Consider the following 12,667-nt stretch of genomic DNA (forward strand, 5'->3'; position numbering starts at 1 on the left):
AGGTCACACATCGCCCCCCACCCCGAAACAAAGTTATGGGACACTCCTGAGTCAGGCGGCCGTGGGCAACAGGGACCCCAGGGGGGCCTCCTATCCTCTGGCCACAGGCTCCCAGCCCCATCCCATTAATTCAGTTCAGTCCTCAGATTCAGAGGGACTGCCTGAGGCTGTCAGTTACCCAAGGTTTGCTGTCTGTGGCTGGAGTTGGAGCGTAGAGGCATCTGGAAGTGTTGAGCCTTCAGAGTGGCGGAGTGGGGAGCGTGGGGCTGCCACCCGCTGCTGTCCCCGTCAGGCTGTTAGCTGTGATCAGACGCTCAGCAGGCAGGAGGAGTTGAAAGCTTCCCAGCAGCTTGCAGAGGCAGCTCAGGGAGTTTTCCTTCAGGAAGAGGGGGAAGCTTCCAGAGACAACTCTGAAAAACAGAGCAGTAGTGCTCCTTGCACCTCCCTGGATGCTGGCGCTTTCGTTTTGTTGTTGGTTTTTTTGTTTTTGTTTTTTCTGCTGTTTCAAACTCAGTGTGTCCCATTTAGCTATCATAACTTTACATTTTAAAATCATCCCCTACTAGGATCCAAAACTTTGCCTGGGAGGGTTGCATGCAGGAGGGACAAAAGTATTCTCATAGAAAAATGTTTTCCTGCACCTGAACCAGAAAGATCATCCCGTTGAACTGGTCCGGATGAAATCGCCGGTTCTAAATGGGTTTTATGTACCCTCCTATCCCTTGTCTCCTCATCTTATATCCAGAAAGCAGCATTTAATCATCAAAATGCCACACAAGGTACGAGCTCCAGGAGCCAGGCCGGGGGTGCACGGTTCCAGCTGAGCCTGACCAGCCACGGCAGCAGCGAGGCAGGTCCCAGACGAGCTCCAGGGTCCCAGCTGTCAGAAGAGGCCAAAGGGCTCACAGGGCCTGTGATGTGCTCTCCCCAGACTTGCAGCTTCCAGCAGTAATCTCACATTAGAATGCAGCCGGTCTCTGTATCAGCCTTACAGATCCTATCAGGAGCTCCGTTTCAGATGTCGCATCAGAGCCTAACTCCTTTCCTGGGGACATCTGTGTGTGACCCAGGCAGCCCAGCCAGATCCATGACGTCCTCATAGATTAGGATCCCAAAGGGGTGTCCTATACCCACACCAGCCCTGGCATTGAGGACCCGCTTTATCTGGGCCTGTGCAGCTTTTTAGCTCTGCTCAGCTGAGGCTGAAATGGCCCAGAGCAGCTGGAATCAGGTTTGAGCTCACAGTCCGGCCCAGGCAATTAGGATCAGTGAATTCAGGACTCCCAGCAGGTCTCAAGCATTTCTATGATAAGCAAAAAAGGCAGAGGCTGGAGGGCCAGAGGGCTAGGTTCCCAGCCCAGGTGACAAGCAGGGCTTTCTGTCTCGTCATCGCAGAGTTCAAGTTGACCCACTCAAAAACATGCACAGCTGGCAAGAAAGTCACCAGCCCGTGAGGGTCAGCGTTTACAAGATCGGATATGATTCACAGGACGTCATTAGCTACTAAAAACGGCTTTTTTTTTTTTATCTTTTAAGTCTCTTTTATTCATTGAAAACCTCCCCACCCATTTTTTTTATAAAATTTTTTTATTATATTATGTTAGTCACCATACAGTACATCCCAAGTTTTTGATGTAAAGTTCGATGATTCATTAGTTGCATATAACACCCAGTGCACGATGCAATACGTGCCCTCCTTACCTCACCTCCTTACATCACCAGTCTATCCCATTCCCCCACCCCCCTCCCCTCTGAAGCCCTCAGTTTGTTTCTCAGAGTCCATAGTCTCTCATGCTTCATTCCCCCTTCTGATTACCCCCCTTTCTTTATCCCTTTCTTCCCCTACTGATCTTCCTAGTTCTTATGTTCCATAGATGAGAGAAATCATATGATAATTGTCTTTCTCTGCTTGACTTATTTCACTTAGCATTATCTCCTCCAGTGCCGTCCATGTTGCAGCAAATGTTGAGAACTCGTTCTTTCTGAGAGCTGAGTAATATTCCATCGTATATATGGACCACAACTTCTTAATCCAGTCATCTGTTGAAGGGCATCTCAGCTCCTTCCATGATTTAGCTATTGTGGACAATGCTGCTATGAACATTGGGGTGCATATGGCCCTTCTCTTCACCACGTCTGTATCTTCCGGGTAAACACCCAGTAGTGCAATTGCTGGATCATAGGGTAGCTCAATTTTTAACTTTTTAAGGGACATCCACACTGTTTTCCAAAGTGGCTGTAGCAACTTGCTTTCCCACCAATAATGTAAGAGGGATCCCCTTTCTCCACATCCTCTCCAGCAATTGTTGTTTCCTGTCTTGTCAATTTTTGCCATTCTAACTGGCATAAGGTGGTATCTCAATGGGGTTTTGATTTGAATTTCCCTGATGGCTAATGATTTTGAACATTTTTTCATGTGTCTATTAGCCATTTGTATGTCTTCATTGGAAAAGTGTCTGTTCATATCTTCTGCCCATTTTTTGATTTGATTATTTGTTTCATGTGTATTGAGTTTGAGAAGTTCTTTGAAGATCTTGGATACTAATCTTTTATCTGTAGTGTCATTTGCAAATATCTTCTCCCATTCCGTGGGCTGCCTCTTAGTTTTTGTTTTGTTTTGTTTTTAAAGATTTTATTTATTTATTTGACAGAGAGACAGGGAACACAAACAGGGCGAGTGGGAGAGGGAGAAGCAGGCTCCCCGCTGAGCAGGGAGCCCTATGCGGGGCTCAATTCCCAGGACTCCCTGGATCATGACCTGAGCCAAAGGCAGACGCCTAATGACTGAGCCACCCAGGCACCCCTGCCTCTTAGTTTTTTTTACTGTTTCCTTGGCTGTGCAGAAGCTTTTTATCTTGATGAAGTCCCACAGGTTCATTTTTTCTTTTGTTTCTCTTGCCTTTGGAGATGTGTCATGAAAAAATTTGCTGTGGCCGATGTCAAAGAGGTTGACGCCTATGTTCTCCTCTAGGATTTTGATGGATTCCTGTCTCACATCGAGGTCTTTCATCCGTTTGGAGTTTATCATTGTGTATGGTGTGAGAGAGTGGTCAAGTTTCATTCTTTTGCAAGTAGCTGTCCAATTTTCCCAGCACCATTTATTGAAGAGACTGTCTTTTTTCCACCGGATGTTTTTTCCTGCTTTGTCAAAGATTAGTTGCCCAAAGAGCCGAGGGTCCATTTCTCGGTTCTGTATTCTGTTCCATTGGTCTATGTGTGTTTTTGTGCCAGTACCATGCTGTCTTTGTGATCACAGCTTTGTAGTACAGCTCGAAATCTGGCAATGTGATGCCCCCAGCTTTGTTTTTTCTTTTCAACATTTTCTTGGAGATTCGGGGCCTTTTCTGATTCCACACAAATTTAAGGGCTGTTTGTTCCAGTTCTTTGAAAAATGTCATTGGCATTCTGATTAAAACCCTTCAGAGTGTAGGGATAGAGGGTACATTCCTCAGTTTCATAAAAACCATCTATGAAAAGCCTACAGCGAATATCATTCTCAATGGGGAAAAGCTGGAAGCCTTTCCCTTAAGATCAGGAACTTGACAAGGATGCCCACTCTCGCCACTATTATTCAACATAGTACTAGAAGTCCTTGCAACAGCAATCAGACAACAAAAAGGGATAAAAGGTATCCAAATTGGCAAAGAAGAAGTCAAACTGTCTCTCTTCGCAGATGACATAATACTCTATATGGAAAACCCAAAAGAATCCACTCCCAAACTATTAGAAGTTATAGAGCAATTCAGTAATGTGGCGGGATACAAAATCAATGCTCAGAAATCAGTTGCATTTCTGTACACGAATAATGAGACTGAAGAAAGAGAAATGAGGGAATCCATCCCATTTACAATAGCACCAAAAATCATACGTTATCTCAGAATTAACTTAACCAGAGACGTAAAGGATCTATATCCTAGAAACCACAAATCACTCTTGAAAGACATTGAAGAAGACACAAAAAGATGGAAAAATATTCCATGCTCATGGATCGGAAGAATTAACATAGTTAAAATGTCTATGCTACCCAGAGCAATCTACACTTTCCATGACATCCCGATTAAAAATGGCTTTTTAAAACCCCAAAGTGTGGTTTCAGCTGGTGAGTGCCTCTTCATATCAGTTGCTTTTCCCCAGAGGCTCCAACAGGCAAAAAATCATAGTAAAAAATCACCAGTTTGGAGACTTACGCTGTTTGAATACCCAAAGAGTTTAAATTCTAATTTGCTCATCAGTGACACAAAAGCAAGGCCTTTTATCTTACTAAATACTTTTTTTTTCTTTCCCAGGTTCCCTGATTGGGATGATCCCTCTAGCATTTATGGAATTCCAAGCCTGTAACGCTGTCCCCCACACATCCAGATGCTAGAACCGCAAAATACAAAGCCATTCTAAAACCCTTTTTTCTTTTCCTCCTTGCAAATGATCTCCGACCCTGAGCAGTGGACCCAGCCTTTACAGGGTTAACATTATAGCTGCCTGGGCTCTTACTGTTAGGTGAGGTCGGTGTGGGCCTGAAGAAATAGTTGCCAGGCCCCTGCCCCCCTTATTTTTTTTCTCTTCCCGTTTAAAGTCTTGTTCCCAGGAACTCATTTTCCCCTCCCCCTTGGAGGAAAGAACAATGCAAACGTTTTGCCTGCCCCCTGCCCACCCCAGCTCACCTTTTAGAATAGCTGGGCCTCCACCCTGGCTGGAGGTCCGAAGTGGGAGCTGTCATCTGCAGATTCCTTGGTGACTGCTGATGACAGGTAATGGTTCAGACGCTGTTGTACGCCAGCCACATCTCCACAGCCGCCCTGACCCCAAGTGCTCCTCGTCTCCTGCCCTTTTGTCCTTCCTTTTCCCAGAAGGGACTTCAGTCAGGGTCCTTCTAGGGAGGCCCACCGTCAGGGTCCCCAAGAGCCCTCCACCCAGGTTCCCTGCCTGACCAGCGGCACTGCTAGCAGGCTGCGGATAGCTGCACTCACAGCCAGGAGGCGTTGCTGTCGAAGGATGCGGAGCAAAATCCATGACCGGAAAAGGGGTGCAGGGGCCCAAGTGCAGAGGACACCACGTGCCAGCCTCTGGGTCTCACAGGGAAGTCGTGCAGGTCATTCTTCATGACCCCAAGAAGGACCTGTGACGGCAGCTCTGAATTGTTGTCTAGAGGGGAGCTCACCTGCATCCAAGACCCCACACTTCTATCAGGGGTCGGTGACACAGCCAGCCCCCCATCATTTAGGGAAGGGTGGGAGCCCTCCCCAAGGTCTAAGGTCCCAGACATCAGCCAAGGGCCAACTCTGCAAGTAGTTTTTCTGATGATAGTCTCAGGCCTGTTTACATTCACTCCTTTTTACCTAAAAGGGAAGATAAGTGAGTGGGGAAATAAAGGAGACGAAGGAGAAAAATCGTATGACATGAGAAGAGAGGGCCTTCGGCTCAGGTCATGATCCCAGGGCCCTGCGATCCAGGCCGAATCGCAGGGAGTCTGCTTCTCCCTCTCCCTCTGCCCCTGCTTGTGCGTGCTCTCTCTTTCTCTGTCCAATAAATAAATAAAATCTTTTTAAAAAATATATCTAATGAATAGAAAGAAAGAAATCACAGAATGTCCTGAACCTGTACTTGGAGGAGATCATTCATTCAAGGCCCAGACTCTGGATCCAGAACGGTCCCATCGGCTTATTTCATGAGCCTTATATTGTAACTTTTGAGAGTTGCGTAGCCCTTTATTCAAAGGCGGCGCAATCAAGACACAAAGGTAGAGTGAGTGTGGGGGTCACCACCCCGCTCCCTCTTACTCCTACCCTTCCACAGAGCACGGGTGGAAACCACCAATTTGGAACATCTCATTTATTTTCCAGATGGTGAAAGCAAGGCTCAGCTCAGATCTTGCAATCTTAGATTCAGAACCCACTTATTTGGAGTCCCAGCTCATTTTGTTACGAATATTATTGTTTTTAGTAAATTCTACTAAGTGCCTCTTGAACGAGATGGATTCAAGCCAACATTGCCGGGTAACTTGTCCAGATTCTCAAGACCCAATTCTCAAGACAGAGAAAAAATAAATAAACAAATGGTCCAGCTTTGGGGAAATTCTCCCAAACATGCCATGATGTCACATCTCATCGTGGACCATCATCAGCCTGTTCTTCGGGTCCAGGGTAAGCAACCCATCGTCCTTCAAGCCTTAACTTGTCTTCTGCTCTCCTGGGAGTTTGCACGGTTCCTCTCATTACAGCGTCCTGGGCTGGCCCGGACTGGCGTTGTGCACGGGCTTATTTTACTTTGAAGGCAAGGACGGGAGCTCATTCATGTCCTATCCTGTGCAGCGCTCGGCTGAGCACCTCGGAGGCCCAGCTAATGTTCTCTGGATTATACTGAACGGTATGGGGCTCACCGAGGCCACTGTGTTTGTCGCACAGAGAAGGTTAGAGTCTTCGCAAGCGCAGAGACATTGCCTTGAAAAATATCTCTTCTACATCCTCCTTCATGTCACAGCCTGGAAGCTGTTCATAAAATTGATGAAGAAAAAAATGCAAGCTCATTATCTTCTAATTATACGTGTTTCTTGTGTTTTTGTTCCTCCCAATAAGCTTCTCTAAGCCTGAGTTATGGCCCCTCGCCGTAGCTGGAGATTCCAGTCTTGCCATAAAAAGTATGCTTGACAAATGCAGTTTTTTGCTTTATCCTACTTGATGTCAAAAATATTTGCGATTTGCTTTAGAGCTCAGTTAACTGTCATGGGACTTGGAACAGGCATTAGAAGCCACGGAGTCCAACTGCCTGCCTGAATCCTCTCTCTGACACCTTGGTGGTTAATCATTTTGCCTTTCTGTCCATTCTGGACAGGGAGCTCCCTTGCTTTGGGTTCGGCAAATTCCAGGGTTTGGTAAACTTCAGCTTTTGGAGAAATCTTCCTTCTGTTAAGCTGTCGACTACAGCCTCCCGTGTCACTGTCCCCTGGGTCTCGGCTTGAACCCCTGGGGCTCCCTGGGGTATACCTCACCTTCTTGGAGTTTAGGGTGTGCGGCTCTCAACCAGCCGGTCTCATTTTCACATAGAACATTCATGAAGGACCTTGTGCGTTTTGTCAGGGTAGACAGACTAGTGTTAAGGGACAAATGCAGTGTGACACATTCAGTTCAACCTGATTATAACCTACTGTATGTTGTCATGTTTAAAGGAAATCGTTTTCAAGAGAATACCCTAACACTCTGGTAATACGAAATTCTAGAATAGAGGAGACCACGGTGAAGTTTCAAAAGCTCGGGGCGCCTGGCGGTCTCAGTCAGTGGAACGTGCGACTCCTGACTTCAGGGTTGTGAATTCGAGCCCCACGTTGGGTGTGGAGATTACTTAAATAAATAATTTTTTTTTTTTTAAAAAAAAGGCCGATCGGTGGTGGCCAGCGGTAGGGGGAAGGGATCAGCTGTAGAAAACAAGGGAACCCTTCGGGATAACAGAAATCTTTGAGATCATCGTGGTGGTGGTGGTGGGTACACTGCTGTACATTTTTCAAAAATCATCAAATTGCACACAAATTTGGTGAATTTTATTGCATGTTGAGTTATAGCTCAATAAATAACATGACTTACCGAGAGAGAGAACTAGACCATCGCCTTCTCTATCGTGTCATAAATTATTCTCTGTTGCCTGAAATGTAGATATGGAACCAAAACTGGTTTGACATGCTTTCTTTTCTATATAAATTTTATTGAGGTTTAACATACCTCCAGAAAAGTGGGTCATCATTAGTGTAGAGCTCAGTGACTTTTCACAAAGGGAACACATCTATGTAACCACCATCTAGATCAAGGGAAAAAATTGCCAGGGGAGGGTGTGGGGGGATGGGCAAAATGAGCGAAGGGGAGAGGGAGGTACAGGCTCCCGGTTAGGGAGGGGTAAGTCATAGGGATGAAAGCTACAGCATATGGGTTATAGTCAAGGGTACTGTAGTAGACTTGGGGGGTGAGCCCCGGTAGCTACATTTGTGGTGAGCACAGCATAAGGAATAGACTTGTCGAATCACTGTGTTGTTCACCTGAAACTCACGTAACATTGTGTGTCAACTCTATTCAGTAAAAAAATAAATAAAAGGTAAAAATTTTCCAGAATTCCAAAAGCCCCACTTGTACCCCCTTCTAGTCATCGATCCATTTCCCCAAGGGCAACCACTCTTAAGACTTCTTTTTTTAATTTAGTTTTTTTTTTTAAAAGATTTTATTTATTCATTCATTTATTTATTTTAGAGCGAGAGGGAGAGGGGGAGGAGCAGAGGGAGAGGGAGAGAGAATCTCAAGCAGACTCCCTGCTGAGGACAGAGCCCCACTTGGGGCTCAATCCCACGACCCAGAGATCACAACTTGAGCTGAAATCGAGTCGGTTGCTTAACCGAGCAAGCCACCTAGGTGCCCCTCTTGTGACTTCTAACACCATGATTTGTTTTGTCCTTCGACTTCACATAAACGGAATTATGTTGTGTGTTCTCTCTCGTGTCTGGAATCTTTCATTCATCCTGATGCATGTGAAATTCACCCAAGATTTGTGCATAGTTCGTTATGTAGAATTCTAGTTGTATAGATGAAGAATACCTTCTTTATCCACTCTGATGTTGATGGAAATCGGGGCTCTTTTCAGTCTTTGCTATGAACATTCTAGTGTATCTTTTGCTGAAAGTAGGTATATAATTCTGTTGGGCACGCATCGGGAGTGGAATTGCTAAGTCTTTGGGTATGCCTAAGTTCATTTTACTAGATGCTGCCAAACACTGTTCCAAAGTAGTTGGTCTGTTTTACACACCCACAAGCAATGTGTGAGAGTTTTAGTAGCTGCACATCCTTGTTAACATCTGCTATCGTCCTTTTCATTGTAGCCATTCTGGATGATGGGAGTGGTGTCACATTGTGGTTTTAATTTGCATTTCCTGATGACTAATGAAATAGAGCACCTTGATAGATGCTGTTTGCCGTTTGGATATCCTCTTTTATGAAGGGTTTGTTCAAGTCTTTTTTCCCCATTTCTCTGTTGGGTTGTCTGCCTTTTTGATCTGCTTTTAAAATAGTAATTTTTGGGGTGCCTGGGAGGCTCAGTTGGTTAAGCGTCCAACTCTTGATTTCAGCTCAGGTCATGATCTCAGGGTTATGCAATTGAGCCCCCGAGTCTGGCTCTGTGCTGGGGGTGGAGCCTGCTTAAGATTCTCTCTCTCTCTCTCTCTCTCTCTGCCCCTCCTCCCCCTCCCCCTGCACTCTCTCTAAAAAAAAAAAAAGTCATTTTCTCCAACATGGTGATATAGTAGCCATTTTTGTAACAAAAGTTTTTCCAGTTATAAATCCACAGCTTCATTATTTTTTTAAATTTTAATTTTCATATTTTTTAAGGAGTCCTAGGAGATGATGCAATGTTAACCCTAGAAGGAACCCCACACCCCAATTTTAAATTCTCTTTAGAATACTTTTGTGGGGCACAGACTGTGTCTCTAGTTTTGGGGTGGGTCTCTGCCTCTAACAAGGGTAAGAGGGAGGGAAAGAGGAGCAGGCATACAGCTGAATCTGATCTTACAAACCAGGAGGACATGGGGCGCCTGGGTAGCTCAGTCGTTAAGCGTCTGCCTTCAGCTCAGGGCATGATTCCAGAGACCTGGGATCGAGCCCCACATCAGGCTCCTCTGTTGGGAGCCTGCTTCTTCCTCTCCCACTCCCCCTGCCTGTGTTCCCTCTCTCGCTGGCTGTCTCTCTGTCAAATAAATAAATAAAATCTTTAAAACAAACAAAAAACAAACCAGGAGGACAGACCTGAGGCCCACGGAGATAACGTGACTGTCTCAGGACACACGGCACAGAGGTCCTCTTACTGAAGTACCCAACATGGCAGTAGAAACTAGGAACACACTTTGCTGGAACCCTGAGATTTTTTTCCAAATCAGGCTAACCCAGCCTGACTCAACAGAGCCAATGAGAAAGTCTTTGCTCGTGAGAATTCGACTCTTGCGTTGGGGTCTAGCTCAAGTGTGGGTTTCTTTTGTGAAAAATTTCTGATCTTTCCAGCCAGAATCAATCTCTTGGTCCATGGGTTGGGTTGTAGTATTTACCCAGTTCTCTCTTGGGCTGTTGGTATATCTGTCTTGTTTCCTGTGCTAGCTGGCAGGGGTCTGAGAAGGCCGGCTTGGCTTGTCTCTTTCTGTTGGGGATGGTGGGTTTGCTCAAAGTCTGAATGAAATCGCATTGCCTCTAAGGAGAAAGGACCCCAGGGACTGTGTGTTCCATGAATCTGTGGGCAAGCATGTTCATATGGACTTGATAGATGTCTCTAGTTTGGACTAGTGACTCCTGCATTTTTGAGAGTGGGATCACGGGCCCCAGAGTTGTCATATACAGAGGAGGAGAGCCCAGAATGGACTTTCTTTGGTAGGGTGCCCAGGGACGTGAGAGCTGCCCTGCAAGGGCTGACCCCTCTCCTGCCCCTGCTCCAGCCTGTGGGTCTAGCACAGATTCAAGAGCTGCCGCGAGGACAGGGTTGCAGAAGAAAGCCTTGGAACTCTTAGGTTATTCGAGGGCAGGTGGACAAAGCTTAGCTAGGAGAGTAAGGACACTGTGGGGAGGGGAGGTCCCTCTCCTGCCTCCTTCCTTCCTGCTTCTCGCCCGAGGGCTCCAGGTCCTTAGTTGATGGCCACAGAAGCACGACAGTAGCTGCAAGGGTGTGTGCATGCATTTTTCTTCAGGTTTCCTAGCAGTCTATCCTGCCCTGCCCACTCTTTACCCCCCACCCTCCTGACACTCAGGGTGACCACAGAGTGGCACAGGGTGTGGGGGAAATTCGACCTGTCATCACTCAGGCAGGGCTCAGCCCTGGAACAAAAAGGTACTTGGGAATTCCCAGGGCTGTCATGTGCCAAGATCCAAGAGATGTCCATTATATGCGCTTTAAGGGAGCGGGCCTGGCCTCGGAAGGGATTTCTTTGAACTTGAGAGCCTCATAAATGGTCCCAGCAGAAGACATAGGCGGGCTGGGGAGGAACATGGACTCTATCCTCCCCCTTCTGATTCCTGGAGGGAGAGAGAAGGAGCCAGAGGCGGAAGGAAAGAGGGCTCACAGACTCCTAGAATTATCTCTCTCTTTCTTTCTTCCTTTCTCTTTCTTTCTTCTTTCTTTCTTTCTTTCTTTCTTTCTTTCTTTCTTTCTTTCTTCTTCTCTTTCTTTCTTTCCTTTTTTGTTTTGTTTAGCTCATTAGAGCCATACTGTCCCATTAATGGAAAGAAAGCAAAGACCCAGAGAAGACAAGTCACTGGTTAGAGGCAAAACTGAGACTAGAGCCCAGAACATAAGACATAAAAACTGGAAGGGTTTCAGGGGTGGGGAAAACTGATTGTTGATCACTGCTCCATGGTGCGGTGATGCTGCGTGACATCAGACGCCGTGCAGCTTTCATGCCTGTGTGACCTCGGTTACTCTGCGTGACAATCTTGTTAGATCGATGTCACATCTTTTTACACATCTATTCACGCTTCCAAAAATACAAGCTGAAGAGCCTCCCATAGTGCCCGGCCCAGTCCTGGACACTGGGGATGCAGTGAAGACCGGGGTGGGCATGGCCCCACCCCCACTGGGGAGGAGCGGCAGGTAAAGGGGGTTGCAACGCAGTCTGTGGCTATAACAGAGGAAGTTCAGAGTGTGTGGGAGCACACAGACGGTTCCTAATCAGACTTGGGAGAAGTCAGGGAGGGCTTCCTGGAGGAACTGAAAGGGCCCAGGTGACCAGGGCAAGGATGTGAGGATGGAGGCGGGTAGGGAAGGAAGATGAGAAACCAGGCCATCAGAGCAGGCAGATTCCAGAGCCTGGGAGGCCTGATAAGAAGTTCAGATTCATCCTGAGATGGAAGGAAAGGTCTCAAGGGGTGGGATGACTGCATCGATGTCCCTGTCCTGAACAAGGCTTTGGCTTTGGTGGAGGGTGCACTGGAGGTGATGTGGCAAAAAGCAGGGAGGCCAGCCAGCGCCCACAGCAACATGCACACCTGCAAGGACAGTGGCCTGAGCTGGGCTAGTGTCGGGGATCAAGAGAAGTGGATGAATTAAAGAAACAGATTTAGGGATGGCTGGGACTTGATGCCTGATGGGTGTGTGGGGTGGGAAGCTGGAGGGATCTAGCGTGACTCTCAGGTTTTGTCCCGGGCATCACTGCCAGCACTGTCTGCCCAGCCGCCCATGTGAGGTAACCGAGGTTCACAGAAGTGACTTGTCCAGGGTCAGTCTGCTCCTACATGGTAGGGCTGGGCTCAACCCATCCCTGTTTGATACCTTCCTGATTCCCTTGACTTCAGAATTTTTTTCCTGTTCAAGATTATCTGGACGACAGCCATGAACAGCTTTGACCAAAGTACACAAAAGACACAGGCTTCTTCATGGGTTAATGTAGATTTATTTTGAGCCTTAGAAGTTCATTTGAAAGAAGGGTGAAGAATTCCCTACCCAATGCCCTGGTGCAGAGCCCTAGTCCCTGTCCCCGGTCACAGAAGAATCACTAGCCTGCCTGGGTTAGGACAGGTGGCTTCAGGTCCGGGCCCTCCCACCTCACATACCTTCTCTGAGCCTCAGTTTCCAGTCTGAGAATGAGGGGGATGGGCCCATCGACTTCTGGGGCTCTACGTGTCTGGGGGTGCAGGGAATGTGCGTGAACATGGAGGGTCATAAGCTA

This window comes from Ursus americanus, chromosome 22 (assembly GCF_024610735.1).
Source record: "Ursus americanus isolate L20-20 chromosome 22, mUrsAme1.1.p, whole genome shotgun sequence".
NCBI classification, from domain to species: Eukaryota; Metazoa; Chordata; class Mammalia; order Carnivora; family Ursidae; genus Ursus; species Ursus americanus.